The sequence below is a fragment of the Crotalus tigris genome, unplaced genomic scaffold (genome assembly GCF_016545835.1).
Source record: "Crotalus tigris isolate CLP2741 ecotype Arizona unplaced genomic scaffold, ASM1654583v1 scf7180000018056.531417, whole genome shotgun sequence".
NCBI lineage: Eukaryota > Metazoa > Chordata > Lepidosauria > Squamata > Viperidae > Crotalus > Crotalus tigris.
The window spans coordinates 404,714-427,235 of NW_024096799.1; the positions used below are offsets into that span (position 1 = coordinate 404,714).

The following is a 22,522-nucleotide window of genomic DNA, read 5'->3' on the forward strand; positions in this document are numbered from 1 at the left end:
TATAAGAAAGATGGTAGTTAAACACAGTCAGGTATGCCAGATTCTCTTATTAAGCTATATCTCAGTATAGTTCTAGACTTCCTCTGGAGCAGCGGTTCTCAACCTGTGGGTTGCGACCCCTTTGGGGGTCAAACGACCCTTTCACAGGGGTTGCCTAAGACCATCGTAAAACACATATTTCCGATGGTCTTAGGAACTGAGACACTGCCAAAGCTGCCGCCGCCGTCTCAGGAACATGCAGTGGACGAGCCAAGGAAAGAAACTGAATGAGGAGAGGGGGCGTGCCCGCCTGCATGTTTGTGTGTGCGTTTGTGTACAGTCGCTATTTTCAACTCCCAATATTATGAAGAAAAAAAAGATTGACATGAATAAAATGTGGTGGAAGACAAGCGCTGTGTGTGTGTGTGTGTGTGTGCGTGCGCGCGCACGTGCGTGTGGTGTTAATCATATTCTTTCCCTCATCACGCGCCTTGAGCTGCAATGCCAATAACTGTCTGCTCTCAATTTGTGATGAGTGGGGCTCTTCTCTCTTTTTCCATCCCTGCTTCAAGCAAAACATTGAAAACCATATGACACCAAGAGGCGCGCGTCCTGCTGGCAAGGCTCAGGGGAAGCGCTAGGATCAGTGCCCCTTTCTGCCTGATTATTGCTTATCCGAGGCCGGGAGAGCTCAGGGGAAGCGCCAGGATCAGCGCCCCTTTCTGCCTGATAGGTGCTTCTCCAAGCCAGGAGAGCTCAGCCCCTTTCCGCCTGATCAGCGCTTCTCCGAGGCCAGGAGAGCTCAGGGGAAGTGCCAGGATCAGCACCCCTTTCTGCCTGATCGGTGTTTCTCCTAGACCGGGAGAGCTCAGGGGAAGCACCAAGATCAGCGCCCCTTTCCACCTGATTGGTGCTTCTCCGAGGCTGGGAGAGCTTGGCCCCTTTCTGCCTGATTGGTACTTCTTCCAGAGCTGATCCTGGTGCTTCTCCTGAGCCCCGAAGAAGTACCAATCTCCTGGAAAGCGGCATTGATCCCGGTGCATCTGCTGAGCCCTGAAGAAGCGCCTATCACCTGGAAAGCAATATTGATCTGGGCCAGCGCACTCACACACACACAAACACGTGTGAGCAGTTACAGCTGAAGGCGTTGCAACCTTCAACTATGGCTCCCAGTCCTCTGGCGCCTCATTGGCTCAGGCCAGCCGTCCGTCAGAATCTACATTCTGTGATTGGCTGGCTCCCTCAATGTGTCCCTCCCTTGCAGAAAGGGTTTGGCTCTTTATGCCAGCTTGCCCCCTCGTGGGGCTCCTGATACTGTAGGCCCCGCTAGCCGGGAAGGCGCACTGGAGTCCTGGCTGCCGGTAAGGTGATCGACCCATTCCTCTCCCATTGCCCACTCTGCCCGGCTCAAGCCTGGCTGGAGCAGCCTTGGTGCTTCCAAAGGTGGCCACTTCAAAGTCACACGGGCAGCCCTTGGCCATTCCCCTCCCCTCCGTGCCTCCAAATCGATCACCAATCGGAGAGAAAGAGAAGGAGGGAGGGAGGGAGGGAGGGAGGGAGGAAGGGAAGGAGGAAGAGAGGGAGGGAGAAAGAGAAAGAAAGAGGGAGAAAGAGAGGGAGAAAGAAATAGAGAGGGAGAGAGAAAGGGAGAGAGGGAGGGAGAGAAAGACAAAGAGGAAGAAAGAAAGAGAGGAAGAGAGAGGGAGAGAGAAATAAAGAGAGGGAGAGAGAAAGAGGGAAAGAAAGAGAGAGAAAGAAAGGGAAAGAGGGAGAGAGAAAGAGGAAAAGAAAGAGAGGGAAAGAAAGAAAGGGAGAGGGAGAGAGAAAGAGAGAGGGAGAGAGAGAAAGAGGGAGGGAGAGAGGGAGAGAGAAATAGAGAGAGGGAGAGAAAGAGGGAGAGAGAAAGAGAGGGAGAGAGAAAAAGAAAGGGAGATAGAGAGAGAAAGAAAGAGGGAGAGAGAAAGAGAAGGAGAGAGAAAGAGGGAGGGAAAGAGGGAGAGAGAGAGAAAGGGAGAGAGAGAGAGAGAAAGAAAGGGAGAGAGGGAGAGAGAGAAAGAGAAATAGAAGGGAAGAGAAAGGGAGAGAGAGGGAGAGAGAAAGAGAGAGGGAGAGGAAGAAAGAAAGAGGGAGTCAGAGAGGGAGAAAGAGGAAGAGAGATTAAATTAGTAACATGGTTGTTAAGTGAATCTGGTTTCCCAACTAACTTTGCTTGTCAGAAGGTTGCAAAAGGTGATCACATGATCCTGGAACAATGTGACCATCATAAATATGAATCAGTTGCCAAGCATCGAAATGTAAATCACATGACCCTGGGGATGTTGCAACGCTCATAAGTGTGAAAAATGGTCATAAGTCACTTTTTTCAGTGCCGTTGTAACTTTAAACAGTCACTAAGCAAACTGTTGTAAGTCAAGGACTACCTGTACTTTATCACTTTTTCCCATTTTTGGGGGGTCAAGTTTTTGACACCTCGCTAGGTGACTGGTGGTACTTGAATGTTGCCATATTCTAAAAGTGGTACAATCGGTGAAAAGGTTGAAAAGCCCTGATCTAAATAATATTATCAGTAGGAGTGAATCCACTGTTTTTCCAACAAGATTGGAAATACTTTTATTTTTAATGTGATGGTATAATAAATTCTAATCCAGGAACTCTCAGTTTCATTGCTTAATTTTCTTTCCATCTTACTGCTTATCTTCAAACCCAGTTTGTTTTTGTGATTAATCACTATGCTTTAATTATGTTCAATTAGTAACAATGAAAATACATCCTGCATATCAGATATTTACATTATGATTCATAACAGTAGCAAAATTACTGAAGTAGCAACAAAAATAATTTTATGGTGGGGGTCACCACAACATGAGGAACTGTATTAAAGGGTTGTGGCATTAGGAAGGTTGAGAACCACTGCTCTGGAGTCTATTTCCTATATTTGTCTCCCCTGAAGAGCTGACATCAGTCTTGCAAGTGATATAGTGAGTGCCTTCTTTCAGATTCTGCATGGAAGTACTAACTTTGTTTCCACTTGGAAACCACTTCTGCACTTTGTGCTTGGGGTAAAAAAAATGAAACATTAAGTTTAGGTTTTGCTAATTAGATAGATTTATTGTTATAGAAATGGCTAGTATATATTACTGTGTAAAGGTAAAAAGTTAAAGCTGTACATTATCTTATTCTGCAGCACTGAAAAGCGTTGGAAGTCAATGCTTTTCTTTCTTTTTTCCCTTTTTCCCCTACACTTTTTCATCTTCCCTTTTTACTCCCTTACTTTCCCTTTATTTACATTTTCCTAATTTTTTAAAAATAATAATTGCAATGAAGTAAAAAATAATATTTTTAAGGAGGTTGCTCTCCCTTCCTGAAATTGAATGATTCCAGTTTCAGGTTCATATTGGTAGCAAAGAACACCTAAAATATGGCCTTTGCCAAATCTTAGCACAGTAGAATATATGGTATTGACGGTTAGTTAAACATTAATCTATAATAATATTGTACTCCCCAGGATCATTTCCCCATGATTTATCTCTACAAGCTGAGATCATTTTTCTAGCACCAACATTTTCTACCATAAATTTACTTGGCTTTTTAAAAAAGTATTTTACAATTTGATTTTGTGATATTATCAGTTGTAAATTAAAGACAGTATAATTCACCATTCTAATAGACGTTTTAATTTTTATATTCATTTTAATTCTGATTTTAAATTTAATCATTTTTATTTAATTTTCATTATCCAGGGTTTATCCCATTATCTTATATAGTACAATAACCCCCTACCATGATGTTCCTCATCCTTATTTTTAGGGAGCAGATACGTGGCTTGGCTGCATCTATGTTGCCTAGAAATGGTGTCCTTGTTGTCATTGACTGACAATTTCAGTCATAGACTGAGCCAAACTAAAAGAAAGAACCACAGAGAGAGGTGTTAGCAGAGGAATAGATAAGGCTAAAATTCAAATTAAAAAATATAAAAGGTTGACAAGAGCCAAGAACGGAAAAACTGAAGTTATTAGGACATTCTGGTGAAGGTTCTTGAGGTATAAGAAAATAATGACAGGGAATAATCACAAGGAGAAATGCCTTTTTTACCTCTAAACAGGAAGCAGGCATACTGTAATGACTGCATAAATGATCTTTAGGCTCGGCAACCAATGTGTAAAATATATTTCAGTCTATAGAAGGAGGGAGGATGAGGGAAATATCTCAGAAGGAGCCCTCCCTAGTTTTCCAGAGAGTAAAAGGAAAGGAGGAAAGAAATACTTTCAGCCTTGCAAAATTCTGTTAATATAACCTTACAATAAAGATAGATAAATAAAGATACTCCTGAATGTACTCAGCTCTGGGAAGAAGGCAGTGGTGAACTATTTCTGAAAAACCTTGCCAAGGAAACTGCAGGGACTTGTCCAGACAGCCTGAGAATCAGACATGATTGAATGGAAGAAAAAAAAAATCTTAATAGAGATGTAAAAAACAACAATAAAGCCTTCCAATCTGTGTTGCTCTTCTTTGCATAACATGCATTCACTTAATAATAGTTAGACCACATTAAGTAGGGGCTGCTTTGTGTGTACCAGCCATTTCATAAGCTTAGAAGCCAATATAAATCCAACTTGGTTACCGATAGGGAGGTCCAAATGAATAATTACCAAATAGACAGTCTAGGTTAATGTTGACCATTTGTCTGGATCTCTTTAAAAACAAATTTATTTTAGGATTTCTATCAAAATATCACAGTGATTGATGACTGAATATTCAGTAATTTATGCCTGCTCCTGTTAACTCAGATAACTGGAATTCATTTATCAATGCCATATTGTGTGCTCTGCATCTTGGATAATTATACCTTTTACTATAGTGAACAGAGAAGAACCTGAAAGGTACTCTGGTGTACTCTTCTATTTGCTGTCTCAGGCTCACCATTAGTGGAAAAGCTAAATACATAGCTAGCTGTCTCTCAGCAGTGGTAAGAATCCTAATTAAAGTTCATGAGGCACTTGAAAGCTTTCAAAGAGAGATTCAGGAAGGGATTTCCCATTATATTTGCCAGCTAAAATTACTCTGCGAAGCTAGAGTTTGACATACTGATCTAATATTTAATTCCAACTTGACATAGATAATTTAGGACCTACCAAGTTCACCACATATGGCAGCCCTCCACATGTGGCTAACTTGGCCTGAATGGCCAAAGCTGTAAATGTTGATGAGAGGAGGCATCCAAGATCAGGAGTGATAGTAATTTGGAGTCTTGGGAAGTCACCAGTTGCTCAGGCATATTTTAGCAAGGCTTGGTATTTTTATTCTTATTTTTAATCCCCTGTGGATTTAAACTTTAAATTATTAATACAATATAGAGATAGAATTTATATTTTATTTGTTTGTTCATTAAGCTGTTGATTTATATGATACATTTAATTCAGGAGCTCAAGGCAACATATGTAGTATTTAGCCCCTACTTTTCTGCCAAACAACAACTTTGTGAGGTAAATTACGAGAGAGAAGCTGACTCAAAGATTCCTAGTAAGTTTTTCTAGCTGAGGTTAAACTAGGCATTGCTTCTTCTGGTCTAGCACCTTAATCAGTATATTTCATCCACTGTGTAATTTTAGATCTTCAGGGAGAAAATCCAAAAACTTGCAAACAGTTATGAGCAGATCTAAAATTCCTGGTGATCCTTCACATCATATTTTGACCAAAATTCCCATGAGTTGAATTGCTGGGGGAAAAAAGATCCAGCAATAACATTTGGGTATTTAAACTAAAAATGCTTTCTCAGGCTTTCCTCTCTCAAAAACAGTGACTGCATAATGAAAGGGAAACAGCAAAAGCAGGAAAAGGTCTTGAACATTTGTGACGTGTTTTGAGATTATTTCTCTGTATTAGTTTTCATTTTTTAAAAAATACAGTATGTATTGAGAGAGAGAGAAAGAGAGACGTTTCTAGTCACCTTGTATGTCTGCCTGAAGTGTTTCCTAACTCAGTTCAAAAATCAGAGAAAACTATATATTGTAGTAGAAAACCATAGTCTAAAGACACAATTAGACTACAATTGCTAGAAAATGGTAAATGGCTTCCTTTATTTAGTGGTCAGGTCATTTAGACTTTGGGAAATAAATATTGATGAGGCTTCTCACAGATATTTCAGCATCGCTTCAAGCTTAACAAGGTTTCCTCCCTGTTCAGAACTGAGAATTGTATAAGAGCTGAACTAAGAGAGATGGGTTAGTGATTGGAGGTTTCCTGAGAGATTCAATAAATTGGTTGCTACAAATAGTGGTGTCTCTATTTTATTTTATCTGCCATAATTGCATGTTATGTATGCTTGCATCAGGACTTAAACGGTGGGTGGTTTGTATCCAGTTCCATTCTAGGAATTCTAGGACTTCTAGGAATTCTCTGGCTCTCTTCCTGTATGTTGGTTTTCAATAAACCCAAGTTTCCTCATTATCATTTTATTTAGCGAGAAAAAAGTCAAGAAATGGGAGTTTGCTTTCTTTCTCAATCTCTATGGTGAACATCCTTGGGGACGTGGAATTATATATTTGATTTTATTTTAATTTAGGATGACAAATGTGTCATTGGTCTATCTGATGCATGTTTTAGTATAGAACAGTTGTGGCGAACCTATGGCACATGTGCTAGAGGCGGCACTCGGAGCCCTCTCTGTGGACATGCGTGCTGTCACCCCAGCCCCACCTCCCCCCATGGCCCCCTCCTCACCAGCAGCCCCCCCAGAGGAGAGTTTCCCATGGGCGTGGCCCACACAGAGCAGCGCAGCCAAGGACCTGGCAGCCATGCAGCAGGGACAAAACTCTGCCCTCACTCCTCATCATGTCAGATGATGCTGTGGGGTGCGGGTGGAGATCATGACCACCATGGCACTGCAGGGCTGCCTGGGTGATCTGCTGCAGTAGGTCGTGGAGGCAGTGGGTGGCCCTGCGGGTGGACATGGAATGGGGGGCCAGGTGGTTTTGGGGCACTCGGTCTCTAAAAGGTTTGCCATCACTGGTATAGAACATGGAATGGATAAATCATAAATGAATAAATAAAATTTTGGGAGGATCAATACTTTCTAGGTGTTGCATGGCTGCTTCTGCTATACTCTCTGAGATGGGGGACACTTTCTTTGCATTCAGTTTGGGCACTGTGCATAGAGAACTGCCCTTGTCCACCTATATCTAATTCATGCCATTGCATTACTGTATATCTAATCCAGTTTAAGAAGGTCCTTTGAACACACTTTGGCAATAGCTTGCAAGGTATTTACTAAGTAAAATTTATTGCAAGGTAGCTGATTTGAAATATGGCCAATTTTTAGAAATAATTATTTTTCTTTTCCTGAACTAGCTAGTATTTTACCATAGGTAATTGGAAAAATGATGATAGGGCTTTAAAAGTTTTCCATTTTTAAATTAACCAATCACTTTCACGTATAATTTTATGTACAAGCAGCCCTCAAACACAACTGGGGCCAGAATTTCAGTTGCTAAACAAGGCAGTTGTTAAGTGAGTTGCACCTGATTTTATGACTGTTTTGTCATGGTTGTTAAATGAATCACTGCAGTTATGGATTATGTGGGCATTAAGAGAATCCGGTTTCCCCCGTGGACTTTGCTGGTTGGAAACTGGCTAGAAAGGACATAAATGGAAATCACATGACCCCAGGATGCTGCAACTCTTTTAAATACATGCTAGTCGCCAAGTGCCCAAATTCTGATCACATGGGATACTGTGGTGGTCATAAATATGAGGATCAATCTTAAGTCCATTTTTTCAGTGCCCTTGTAACTTTGAACAGTCACTGAACAAATAGTTGTAAATTGAGGATTACCCATACTGAAACTGCGGTACATAAAATAATTCAGAGTTTTTTGGTATATTTTACATTTTAATAGTATCATAATGATTGGCCCAAACTATTCTAAGGTTGAAATAAAATATGTACAAACAAAAATTAATTCTATGTTTTCTGTGTCTGTCTGAACACACACAACATTTGGACAATGTCAGCGATTGAGATGTTGCAATCTGCTCATATGTTTTTATATGAAAGTGTAAAATGATCAACTGACTTATTTTAAAAGATAAAGGATGATTATATTATATATTATATTATATATTACATATTATATTAGTTTTCAATTCTTTATTTTCATGGCAGATTATTTTTGTTTTTGGCAGAACTGTGACAATAACTATTTTGTTGTTGCTTAGCAACCAACTGGTAATGTGGCTAAAGGTTTAAGGGATTGTTAAAGGCCTATGTTCTATCCTGCTGAATGATGTGAGGCACTGAACTGAAGATATTAAAATACTCGTTCCGCACTTGATGATGATTGTCATAAAATACCATTGATACAATCTCCCCATTTGCATTTTGTGCCCACACAAAGGGACCAATTCCTGCACAGAGATAACAAAATGCTTTAGTTTTCCAAAGAATTATTTTTAATGCACTTTTCAGTCAACATGGACATATAGTTGCCTTTGCCATCTAATCACTGTCTTTGTTGCTATTGTTCCTAGAAAAGGCTTGATGAATCTAGCTTTTCTTTCCATCGATTAACTTTTTAATATGAAATATATGCTCAGTGTAATAATATTTCATTGAATTGGAGCTATAGGAATTTAGAAACTAGGCAAAGAATTTTTAAAGAAACTTGTCAGTGTTTCCTAAAGTTGTCAGATTTTTTTATTGTCAGGTTACTAATACAGAATAATTTCATTCTGCAGCCGGATATTTTGCTGCCAACATATCTAAAAGCTAAAGATATTTACATACATTATCTCATAAATGCTTCTTAACCAGACATGCATATTTAATCATTTTCCCACTATATTTAGTTTTGTATTCCTGATTGATTTTGTATTATTGACTCCTGATGATTGCCTGGACAAGTCCATGCAATTTTCTTGGAAGTTGTTTATCCTTGCCTGTTTCCTAGGGCTAAGAAAGAGTAATTGATAATGTTTGTTAGTTTGTTTACAATAGGAAGCTAATCAAAATTAGACTATAATTAAGATACATATGTAATCAAAATACCTAAATAATTCTGCAGACTCAACTGTGGACTTGTAGTGAGATGAACTCTTTAGTAAAAAATAAATATATCCTCCAGTTAAATTTGTTGACTGGTTTGTTGCAATGTTCTTATCATGTTATGAAAGTGGTGATTATGATCAAAGCCCTGCCTCTTTCATAGTGAATCATGTGAATACCAAGTAATGGGACCTCAACTGCACAGCCACAATATTATCTTGATTTTTTTGACCTGCTATATACAGTAGATACTGTTAGATTTGCCACTAGCTTCTTCTAAAGTGGTTTTCATCCTACCAAAAATTCATCCTCCTTGGAATTCTCACTGATCTCTATCCAAGGAGTAAGAGCTCTATATAATTGCCAAAGATTGGGAAATGTAATGTAAAGCCATGTGATATTCTTTTTTATGTAAAAATATGCAATATACATGCTGTATTCTTTATGAACTCTGAAGTTTTGATAAATAACATAAACTTACAAGCCTCTACAAATACCCCTGTGATCTCTTGACCATCTTCAGTGTTTATATATTTATAAATACTTTCTCTTGTGGCTACTAAATTTTATGTCAGCAAAGAAAAAGGGATAGTGATTTTGTTCAGCGGTGTGTTGGTACCAGGTATTTTAAACTAATGTTGTATTCTTGAAAAGTATATAAAATTATCATCCTGTCTTAAAAAGCAGGATGTTAGCATCCAAGAGAGCGAATGGGCAGAAACAGTTGAGACTCAAATTTATCAATCCTACATTTGAACTATAATAATAAAGATATCTAAAACAATGTGAAGATAATACCCATGTTTATGTAGTGGTTAAAATTGCTCTCATTTGCTGAGTAGATGTCAGAACTTTCAATAAACACGTTCTTACAGTTAGAACAGGTATCTTCAAGAACAAGTACTTTTACTACCCAATCCATGCTTTACAGAGAAATAATCATCTAAATTCTTATCTTTTAAAGACAAGCCACGGGCTCCTAATAGACTGAGAATTTAGATACACCAGATAGCCTTTCCTACATTAAAAATAAGCTTGATCTTTAAATGTTTTAGGCAACCTCACCTCCCAGCAAAGGAAATTGAAGATGTGTTCAGATAGATGTGCAGGCAACTTTTTTTTCCCCCATCCATCCTCATTAAATAAAGCAAGGGTATGCAATTTCTTGTCGACATGTAAAGGCTGCATTCCAAAAATGAGTGGAGACACAACCTCTTTTAAGAGGAGGCTTCAGGGGTTGTAAAAGGTGAAAAGGGTACCTTGAACTCCTTCAAAGCTTATGGTAAATGTCTTAGCCTTTAAAACTCCACAAATTCATTTCTGGTAAGAAGACAAATTAGTAACAATTTGTTACTTGGCAGGAACTCTTGGGCCAATTCTTGGCAGGAACTCTGGGGCCCTAAAATGAATACTGCTTAGTTATATGTGGGTCATGACTATACTTTTTGCATACCTTGAATAGAGAAGCAAACACAAGGATATTGCATTTGCATTCATTTTAACAGCTGAACACTAATTTTATTTTAATAGGAGATTAAAATAAAATAAAATCGCTCAATTAGGAATACCCAGGGGTGTTCCACAGGAGGGTGGAGAAGTCAATATTGTAACCACAACTGCACAATCAAAGCCTCATACTTTTTGTGGTGACAAACGGGCGGTACATGTCAAAAAGGATAGGGCTTCAGATGTTGCAACCTCATTTTAAACTTTTTTGACCCTCCGTATAGACTCCCCTGGGGATACATCAGCATTAGATGGTCAAAGAATTTGGCATGACTAAATAACTCACCAAAAATGCCAACAATTGGAGAGGGTTCAAACAATCATCAATTCATTCAAAGCTAGCAGGTTACAGTGAGTCACTGGTCTATTGCACCTGAAAAAGCCATCTGTACATTATAGACATTACACAGAATGTTGTTCAGACACTTTGAGCATGCAGACATACCACCAAATAAGGAAACAATTACAACAATTTACAACTGATAAAGGAATAAGAGAACTACAAAATGTGAAAATTGTACTTGAAATACAACTTCACAGCTTTGATGTATGACTTACCCAAGGCTCTAATTCTTATTCTAACAAGCAGTCCCAGGATTTTACCAAGGGAAGAAGAGAGATAAGGAAATGCTTTGAATCAGCTGCCTCCTCTCAAGGCATGAACTGTGTAATGAGTTAGTAGGCACAGCTTGATACACTAATAAAGACTTCCATTCCTAAGGATGTTACATAAACATACAGCAGAGAATATGTTAAGAAACATATTCATAATGTTACATTCATGGATGGAACTATAAGCCTGATTATTATGCAGTTGATTTTTGTGCTGGGTTAGGTCTTATTCTAACAATTTCAACAATAATAACTTTCAGAAATTATTAGAGTCATTGGTTGAGAAGCTGCAAAGAAACTCCATGCTGTCTGGCCAGAAGAAAGACATTGAGCAATTTCTTTGCTCCACCCCCTCTTTTTCAAGGCTGGAAAAAGAAAACAGTGGAAAAGAAAGACCCTTACAGAAATGCTGAGACTGCATCTGACCTTCTACATGCACAGCTTGTTCTTGAACTAATTTGCAGGAGAGACTGCAATGACAGCTAGAATAACTTGAAGCAGTAGGTGACCATTTCCATTTATACTGTACTTGGATTCCAAGTGGCTATAGGTTTGACTTCTGTGTGCTCTATTAATTCATTCTTCAAAAGGTGAGGCCTGCTGTGTCTTCTCAAGCAGATGCTAGAAAGCTGATAACTCCTTTTTTCTTTCTTATAATAAATTAAGAAAATGTAATTGCCTGTTATAGCCTAAAAAGGAACCACTTGGGTAAGTGAAGCATAATTGCACTTTGAAGATATCCAGATGCAATATTTGATTAAATCAGAATAAATCAATTCTTTAAATTTACTTCTGGAAAGAGGCAAACGATCACTGGAGGTGAAGCTGAAGCATAAACCTTCTTGCTGAATGTTTTTAGATTTTCTTTTCTTTGAAAAGAAAATAGAGATGAGAGTCAATACATGATAAGGAATACATACCAAAAATATGAGAATGTGTCTAAAAGGTTCATGCATAAAAATAGGAGAGAGTTGCCTTATGCATAGCTCAATATGTGTTATGACACAAGAGCATTGAGGATAAACTTATAGTTTAAGTAGCAATGGAATTATCAATTTCTTTCCCAAGCCAATTCACCTTAGCTTCCCATTTGGAGTCAACCCAATCTATGGCTGAATTTCAGTGGCATTTTCTCTAATGGTGTAGACACAGGTATCCTACCAATCACTTCAATCAATGTTTAAATTATTTGTGATGTACTGCTCACTAGATTACATTCTCTGATCAGTTCTACCTGGAGAATACTGGTGATCAGCATGATACCTCCCTGATTTTCAACCAGTTTCCCTGACTGCTTATCACTCTTTTATCCTAAAGATAAGACATCATTTTTATATATAGTAGTTCTTTTGTACATTATTGGATATTGGAATATTATCATTCAACTGTGTGGCATATGCTGAAATAGAATTATTCTAAGGAATTCTATTTAGGGAAAGGTGATCCACTGGAATACATAGTAGGCTCCATATTGCCATATTATGGGCTTCCTCTGCAAGGTTCCTTTTTCTATTATTACATACATATGTACATATTGACAAATATACTTTTTATGATGTATAAATGATTTTATTATCAGAAAACTGTAGGGTATAATATAAACAGCATCTAGACAGATATCGTTGAATAATATAAAGGCATAAAGTGGGCATTTTAATCAACACTAACCTCCTGCATTTCCCTCTTTAGAGGTAGATCTGAAGGAGTCATGTACATCTTCAGAGGTCTTAATAATGCAGGGTTCCTAGCAAAAATATAAAGTGCCTTCTGGCAAATGTACTCAAAATTGCACTTCAGATTTTCAAATCAGATCAATGTCAAAAGCTTGAGGACAAAGCCTATATACATCAAGATTTTTAGGGCAAGATATCAACACACACACACACACACACACAGAGAGAGAGAGAGAGAGAGAGAGAGAGAGAGAGAGAGAGAGAGAGATGTAAAACACACAGTATTTGAACAACAAAGTAAAACTAATGGATATTGTTGTTAAAATTTATATCCCATAGATATGCACAAACTTATATATTTATATAAAGAAATAATACTATATATTTATAAAAATACTAGCTGTACCCAGCCATGCGTTGCTGTGGCTTAGTCTGGTTAAATGAAAAAGAAAGAAAAGAGAACGCGCATGTTTGTGGAAAGTTTAATTTCACAATGCGTGTGAGTATACAATATTTTTTGTTGTTCCATTGTCTGTGCAGATATAGAGATTGTCTGGTTTGCCGGCGCTGTTTTTTAAAAAAAGCATGTTTTTACCTGTCACAGGTGTGACATCTATATAATAGTAGGTATATAAAAACACGTGCATATTCGAATGCAACGTTGTGTCAAAATTTCAAAGCAATCAGTGAAGAACTTTCGGAGATTTAAGATTTTGAACAAACAAACATTTACATTTTTATTTATATAAAATAATATAGATATAGCTATACATATGGCAGGTCCCACAAGACGTCTTCTCTGCATGGTGCCCACTTTATGGAGCACCATCTATGCAGGGCGCTTGCTGCTCTCTGAGTCTACTTATTTTCTTGCAGACATTTCATTACCAAACTAGGTGATATATGTATGATGTCGGTAATTAAAGGACTCTGCAGTTCAACCCTGAGCTGCAAATATTCTCTTCTAGCTCCATCCCTTTTAATGTCTCTCAAGACCTAATTATGTTATCAGGCTTGAGACAGAGAACCCAAGACATGGGTTATCAGGCTTGAGATACAGAATCCAAGACATGCTTAGATGACTCCATTGTTGAAGTGGCCATTTTTATCAACTCTTTGCCTAGGATCTGTATATTTGTTTTTATAATATTTCTCTCTTAATCTGGATTTTTATATCTGTTTAGATGTTATTTTTATTCAATTATCACATGCTTCCCAGGGTTTTTGTGAGGTGGAAGGCTATATAAATCTGATTAATTATAATATATAAATAATATATTTGTGCTTGTCTCAATCAGGAATTTCTCTCTCCCCTGCCTCTGCCCAGTTTTCTCCTTCTTTCATATCTTTACCAGAGATGGGAAATCATCTGTTCTGTTTGTCTTTTTGATATTTTCAACTATTGATAATTCTCTTCGGGAAACATATTGCACTGGTTTTTCATTGCAGTCCCACCACTAATAATATTTACACATCAATTAATCTCATCCCTGCCACTATATATGCCCCTCCAACTGTTCCAGGTTATATGCTGTCACTTGTTACTGGTAGAACAGCTGACTTCTATCAGTGGTAGGCATATTTCCAGCAGTGTTACTTGCCCAGTACTATCCATGGGATATATGTAGTAGTTCTGTCAAATCAGTAACATTTCCCAGATGTTACTGTTACTACATCCAATTAGTGTTGCTGCTAACTATCCACAGCTGCCTACTTGGCAAAGCTTGTCTAGCAGCTGTCTTATCTAATGGGCCTCTTACCACCTGCAACCCAATAGATGCACCCAGTAGTAAAGTCCCAGGCTGGTTAATTTGTGCACCTCTGTATCAGTCACATATGATTTATCTTCCTCTATTCTAGTCTATTTAACCACTGTAGCGGTGTGTAACTTCATGTCTCAAAGAGTCTGCAGATTTCTTTCCAGTAATCCTCATGCATAGTCCATGCCACAGTATGTTTTGGAAGAAAACTGACAAAGAACATTTTGAAGGTATGCTGATGATTTGGAAACTCTGCTGAATGAGTCAAGAAAAATTCATAATTGGATAGATGAACAATACGGCTACATGTATTGTGAAAAGTCTCTCAGTACATTAATATATCAACATAATAAGGAAACTTTTATTGCCAAAAATCTGCCACCAAGTATAGCAATCATTAAAAACAATGTTCTCCTTTGAATTATGATACTTTTTTTTCTAAAAATGAGACTGAAACAGCAATCTGCATTTTTCAGCTGCTTACTTTGTATCCATTTGCAGGACTTAGTAGCAACTGACTATATTACCGGAAAATTGTTTCCATGATCTAGCAGACAAACTATAATATTTTGAAAAACTCATGGAAATGATAAAAGTTACTATGTTATCATAATCTAACAAAATTGTAGCAATACTTCTAAACAGTGACAAATTAAATAAACAGAAATAAATTAATATAAACCCATGGAACATTAATTGTATGCTTTTATTCAGATGATCACAGCAACTTCATTTCCTCTTTTTCCCTTCCAGAAACAAGCGTTCAGCCAGGTGATCTCTCTTAACAAAGGCATCCCAAAAAGATCATCTCATACCTCCGTTATTTACATTTCAGATCAAATAATATGAGAATATTAAATAATTCATGATTGTGGAATTAAACCATTAATACTTAACACCACCACTCTGAATGATCTTTAGAAACAAACATGGTACCAATATACTTCTAATAATAAGGATACAATATTCAGGTACTCCTTGACTTATAACCATTTGTTTAGTTACCATTTGAAGTTATAACGAGCATTGAAAAAATGATCATTTTTCACACTTATTACCGTTGCAGCATCCCCATGGTCACGTGATCAAAATTTGGATGCTTGGCAACTGGCATGTATTTATGATTGTTGTAGTGACCAGTTTTTGTGCCCTTCTGAGAAGCAAAGTCAAATGAAGCCAGATTCACTTAACAACCTTGTTGCTAACTTAACAGTAAAGATTAACTTAACAACAGTGGCAAGAAAGGTCATAAAATGGGGCCAAACTCATTTAACAACTTCTTGCTTAGGAAAGGACATTTTGGGCTCAATTGTGGTCCTAAGTCAAGGACTTCTTGCATCCCATAATCAACTGGGTATATATAGCCATTTCAGTTCTTGAGCAATGGGAACCTGAAAACCTGGCACTCTTTCTCCAGCAGCAACTACTATTGCTAGTTTAATTATTAATTTAACAATTGCTACCTTAACAATTCTATGCAGAAGAAAATAAATATCCTGTGCCAATTTTCAGGTGGCACTTGATTCTCACAGAGCTCTTGTTACAGCTGTTTCTTTCAACTGCTTTAAAGACCTCTTTTAAAAGAGAGCTCTACCATACCCTCCAGGAAATTTGCTTCTCCTCCTGTTCTCTCAGTATCATGGCACTCTAGCAGCCCAAACCAAATGATCAGATAGAAGAATGCCTGGGTGGATTCCAGTCTGTGATCACTTCATTACAGCCACTGCTGAAGTGCCTGAATTTATGCCTGAATCTACAGCAAATTTTGTGTTGGAAGATGATAGATCATACCCTTTAGCACATTGGTTCTCAACCTTTTTATACGGTGACCCCGGTCATAAGGGCGTGGCGTGCATGCGCGGCGGCGCCCCCGACAGAAAAAATGGCGGATCACGTTGTTTGGCGACTCCCGTAAAATGGTCGTTTGACCCCAAATGGGGTTGCGACCCACAGGTTGAGAACCGCTGCTTTAGCATCATCTCAGAAAACATGAAGTTAAGTTAAGCAATTTTAGCTCGGGCCAGGGATGATAGTAAGGCACCATTTTATGAGGCCATGCCTTTAAAGAATGCTAAGCATGCAATCTTTGAGGAGCAGTCCATTTAGCAGTTAGGAACATTGAAATGATTCCTATGAGAGTGCTGGTGGTCTGATTTTAAGAAGTAATGGGAGTAACACACTATATGCATTAATTAGTGATGATTATGTTTCATTTTTTTCTGAGAAAGAATGGTGGTTATATAAAATATACTGACTTTTCTGCATAATGCAGATCTCATTACTATAATCCAGCTTTCCCAGCATGTAATACGTTGGTGAAATCATTGTCATTTAAGGCTTGCGGCTTTCCACGTGGAATTGAACAACTGAAAGGAGCTATGAATAGGATTTGTTATTCTTTACTAAATTTAAAAACATTTTTGGGATGCTATTCTTGAACATGTAGCTTTTGTTCAAGTTAAACATGAGCAGGTATCATGATAAGAAGGGATGTTAATGTAGGGAAAATTTCATAAAAACAGTGCTATGTATGAAATCCTCTTACTACAGGCAATTGCACCTTACCTATGGAAACTATGGATCTTCAGTTGTTTCCAATTGTACGTTATTCAGTTGCTTACTTGCTAAATATGAGTTTTGTATTTCTCTAAATATTTCTGTTGCAATTGCTTGGAATGTAATTGGATATTACAATTTGTTGTTGTTGTTAATTGCGAAGTCGTGTTCGACCCATCGCGACCCCATGGACAACATTCCTCCAGGTCTTCCTGTCCTCTACCATCTTCTGGAGTCCATTTAAGTTCACACCTACTGCTTCAGTGACTCCATCCAGCCATCTCATTCTCTGTCGTCCCCTTCTTCTATTGCCCTCAATCTTTCCCAGCATTAGGCCCTTCTCCAGTGAGTCCTTCCTTCTCATTAGGTGGCCAAAGTATTTGAGTTTCAACTTCAGGATCTGGCTTTCTAAAGAGCAGTCAGGGTTGATCTCTTCTAGGACTGACCGGTTTGAACGCCTTGAAGTCCAAGGGACTCGCAGGAGTCTTCTCCAGCACCATAGTTCAAAGGCCTCAATTCTTTGGTGCTCAGCCTTTCTTATGGTCCAACTTTCTCAGCCATACATTGCAACTGGGAAAACCATGGCACTTTTGCCACTTTTGCCATACATTGCAACCATATGCACTTTTGTTGGCAGGGTGATGTCTCTGCTTTTTAGTATGCTGTCTAGATTTGCCATAGCTTTCCTCCCCAGGAGCAAGCGTGTTTTTATTTCTTGGCTGCAGTCCCCATCTGAGGTGATCTTTGAGCCCAGAAAAATAAAATCTGTCACTACCTCCATTTCTTTCCCATCTGTTTGCCAGGAATTGAGAGGGCTGGATGCCATGATTTTTGGTTTTCTTAATGTTGAGTTTCAAGCCAACTTTTGTACTCTCCTTCTTCACCCGCATCAAGAGGCTCTTTAGTTCCTCTTCACTTTCTACCATTAGAGTGGTATCATCTGCATATCTTAGGTTGTTGATATTTCTCCCCGCAATCTTAATTCCAACTTTTGATTCATCTAGCCCTGCCTTTCTCATTTACTCTTCCAGAAATGCTTTGAAAAAAATTCAAGTTCAAGGAAATAAATGGTTCCTCAGGGAAGTCCATTCATTAACATTTCTTCTAGAGCAGGGATCTTCAAACTTGGCCCTTTTATGACTTGTGGACTTCAACTCCCAGAATTCCTCAGCCATTTATGCTGGCTGAGGAATTCTGGGACTTGAAGTCCACAAGTCATAAAAGGGCCAAGTTTGAAGACTCCTGTTCTAGAGCTTCTGGACAAATGTTATACTTTTCAAAAGAAGAGACTGTTCTTATGGAGCAATAATAGAATCAGTTATAAATTCATCACTTTAATGAAAATTTGAGAAAAACAATCTTTCAAAATGCCTCTATGGAATATTAGCTACTTCTCATCCACAGAGGACAGCCAGTTTGGTTAGATGATGTGTCCTCTCTGCATGTACAGTGTATGTTCAAAAATTACTGCAGAATATTGTTTTGTAATGGATTACTTGCAGTATGAGCACTTTTAAATATTGCTATCTCAAACTGCCTCAGTCTTTCACTGAAATAATACAATCTGTCAAAATACCATATTCCACCAAGCTTAGACTGCTTATGTTATATTAATTTTGTTGTTTTAAATATAAACCTATGCATGCCCATAGCACTGCAGAATTTTGTAAACAAAACCATTAAAGAGTGACTTGGTCCAAAAAGCCTATTGTCAAAGAGATGACGAAAATCACTGGGAGATGGGTAGTCAAGTGTAGCAAGGAATAAAGATGAACAAATGCATTTAACTTGATTTAAGGATGTCTTGAGATTACACCATGGATTTTGTAATCCTGAATTGTAATTGTGTGAAATAAAACTTGTGTGTTAGAAAACTTCCATTGCTGGGGTGGAATGTTTGGCTTTTTAAATTCCACATTTTTTCTCTGCCTCCAGAATTTGTCATTTAAAAGATTTTAATCCCTTTAATTCATATATATGACTTTCCTTGCCTTTCTGCATTATTAGATTGTTAAAAATCAGGATGGAGGGAAACATATTATATGCATATGAATTACTTTAAGATTAGAATTATAAAAGAATAATAGGTTTCTGTCAGAGTCACAGAATCATAACTCCAATAATCAAAATTGTGCCTCTGTTTTTTTAAGAAAAATAATTGGAAAGTGAACATTTGATATCATTTTGAAATTTTATTAATCTATGTTTTGTGTAAATCTCCATGGAAAGCATTTCAAAAAATATATCACAAGTATTATACATGCAACTTTCTCAAATATCTGTTGCTGATTTGGGGAAGATCATTTGGGTTTGTCTAGTCTATTTGGGACAAACATAGCATTTATTTTCTACTGAAATCCTAACAATCCTAACCCTTTTACACATATTGTTAATATTGTTTTGCTGTTTACTTTCCAGTATTGTATTAACGTCCACATACACATGGAAAGCAAGTAATAGAAAAGAATTGTGCAAAATTTCCATATGTTTTTCAGTTCTGAAAACAATTAAGCTAGTTGAACTAAGAACAGAACATATGGCAGAATCCCCCAAAATAATAAAGGATTGGAATATGAATAATCCAGTTTAATTGCATCTGGAGATAAGGGTTAAGGCAGCATAGCTGGCTGAGGAATTCTGGGAGCTGAAGTCCACAAGTCTTAAAGTTGTCAAGGATGCAGACCCCTGAGTTAAGGGATTCAGTCAAATGTCCTGGGAAAAAATAATGTTTCTTTGGAACAGTTCAGAAAAAAAGGAAGTAAATGTTGAAATGAGTGAATCTCTGCATACTGGGCAATATATGAGTCATTACTCATATACTTTACATAAAATGACTCAAGTTTCTAGTTATCAACATAAATGCAATAATGTGAAAATGGGTGTTTGGGGTCAGAAAATATCTGCATCATTGTTGAAAATTAGATAATCTGAGAAAAAAAATTGATATTCATAATGGAGTTATCAGTTCATTGGGTTATTCACTGGGAGCACTAGGAAAATGTGGGGGAAATATGGAAGACAGCAATAAGACTACAACTAGAGATTATGGGTATGCTCTTATAGCTTAACTGATGAACTTCTCTGATTTATTGGGATGGTCATTCTTAAAATTATGAATTTTGAATTAAATGGAGCATTTGTCAACTATGGACTATCAAAATAACAAACTCTACTTTTGTATGCCTTCTATGTCCATTTCTCCCATTTCAATGAACTGAAAACTTTACCAATGTAAATACTTCTCTTCACTGAAATTTTATGCTAGCTCCTTTATTTTACAAAGAACTCAGTATTTCCAAACTACAGAGAAAGAGCTTCATTCCTTCTCTATACTTTGCTTCTGTGGCCTTCTTGGGAAGTCCCAGTAATTAGAATAAGTAACTGTATCTAGGAAGCACAGAAGTTTCTCCCAGTCTTTCCAATTAAGTAGCTAAGGCAGCATGAAGAGCATTGGATGTATAAACTCCTTTGCCTTTAGTTTTATTACACCAAAGTGCATCACATCTGTGAAATGAAGAACCTTGTGGCCACCTCACATATTCTTTAGAAGTCTTATTACAAAGACAAACTTTTTACAAGAACTTTTGCACCTTGGAATAGAACCTCATCTCTGTGGTATTTTGTACAATGAACAGAAAAATGTTTTTAGTCAAGATTTTTTAAAAGTTATCTTCTTTGTGAATCTTCTCTTATATGAAAGAGTGCTCCATAATTTGCTCCATTTTCTTGATTTTTTGATGGTTAGAATGATATTCTAAGGTTTATTTCTTCTCTTTTTTTAAAGAATAAACTGATTTGCATATTTCCTTTCTTAAAGATTCTGGATGACATTTTTAATTAGTTAAATATTATAGGCATGCTTGCTTCAGAAAAAAAACATGAAAAAATATTATAATGGTTGCACATAATCTTCCGATTTAATTTTGCTTCTACAGAAAATATTGGTTAGGGTTTTTTTCCTTCTCCTAAATTTATTAATCTCCAAGTGTGATTAGCATTTTGTTGGTTTCTGAGAGAAAAATCTCATCATCAATAATATAGAAATTAACCTTCTATAACATTTAGAATCAAGATGTACTTACTAAAGAGTATTATTTGAGAACTTGAGGTATGTGTTTGTTAATGAGTTGGGAAAAAGGGGAATCTCTCTCATCTTTTGGATGGCATTTTATTGGCAAAAGATACAGATAAAAAAAAATACTGAAGGCAATGTTTGCTTAATGTTTTAAAATTGTTCATGATGAAGGAAATATATTTAAATTTCATCCTTGAAATTCTGTGAAGGAACGCTTACTGTGAATCTGCACTGTTACATCTGCCTATAAAAAGAGATTGGCATTACCTTTTGCTGGATGTTGGATGATGCTTGATGAAATGAAAATCTCTTGTTGATACTGTCTATATGTTTCAATGAAAAATTCTGGCTCTGTATTGATGCTCCTACCTGAGAGTATGGAATAGTTTTTGTGACATCACAATGATGTTGTGTGATATTGAAGTTGACTACTAAGACCTGATGTTGCTATTTGCTTGAAATGTGATAGTCCCATAACTCCTCATATACAGGTAGTCCTTGACTTATGACCACAATTGAGCCCAAAATTTCTGTTGTTGAGTGAGGCATTTGTAAAGTGAGCTTTGCCCCATTTTAGGACCTTTCTTGACTCAATTGTTAAGTGAATCTGGTTTCCCCATTGACTTTGCTCATCAGAAGGTTGCATAAGGGGATCACATAAACCTGAGATAGAGTAGCGGTCATAAATATGAACCAGTTGCCAAGGATCTGAATTTTGATCACATGCTCATGGGGACACTGCAACAGGTTGTAACTGAAAAAAACAGTCATAAGTCACATTTTTCAGTGTCACTGCAACTTTGAATGGTCATTAAATGAACTGTTGTAAGTCAAGGACTACTTGTAAAGGAAGGCAATAGGCAATCAAGAACCAAAGTTCATCAGCGCTGGATAAGGCATGGATGATAGCAAAGTGAGGTGTGTCAAGCTGAAATACAGTATTCTACTTTCTATAATAACTTAAAGTGGATACTCTCTGAATATCAAGTAGAATACAAGTACTTAGCATTGCTCAAGTCAATTTTTAAAAAAATCAGATCCAGAATAACACCAGGTATAACCCTATTTCCTGACAAATGAAAGCATGGACCTGAGAGAATATCTACTTCTACTATATGTGCACTTGTCAAATCTTTTTATCTATTTTGTACCTCATTGGGAGAAACTTGGAAATGAGTACACACTTCCACACAGACTTATCTTCTAAGTATAGATATCAGCAACCTAACGAAAAGAAGCCTAACGTTGTATACCCTATGTTTTCTTTCAGTCTCTCGGAAGTGATAGGAGAAGTTGCTAATAGAAAAAAAATTCTGCTACC

At 37.4% G+C, this 22,522-nt stretch overlaps 1 long non-coding RNA gene across 1 annotated transcript in view; it reads left to right on the top strand.

Moving 5' to 3' along the window:
* The first annotated feature begins 666 nt into the window (after positions 1 to 666).
* LOC120309706 overlaps positions 667 to 22,522 on the top strand; it is a 32,611-nt gene continuing 10,755 nt past the window's right edge. Inside the window, exon 1 of the long non-coding RNA XR_005557161.1 lies at positions 667 to 1,340. This is a non-coding gene — a long non-coding RNA (uncharacterized LOC120309706). The remainder of the gene's footprint in view (positions 1,341 to 22,522) is intronic.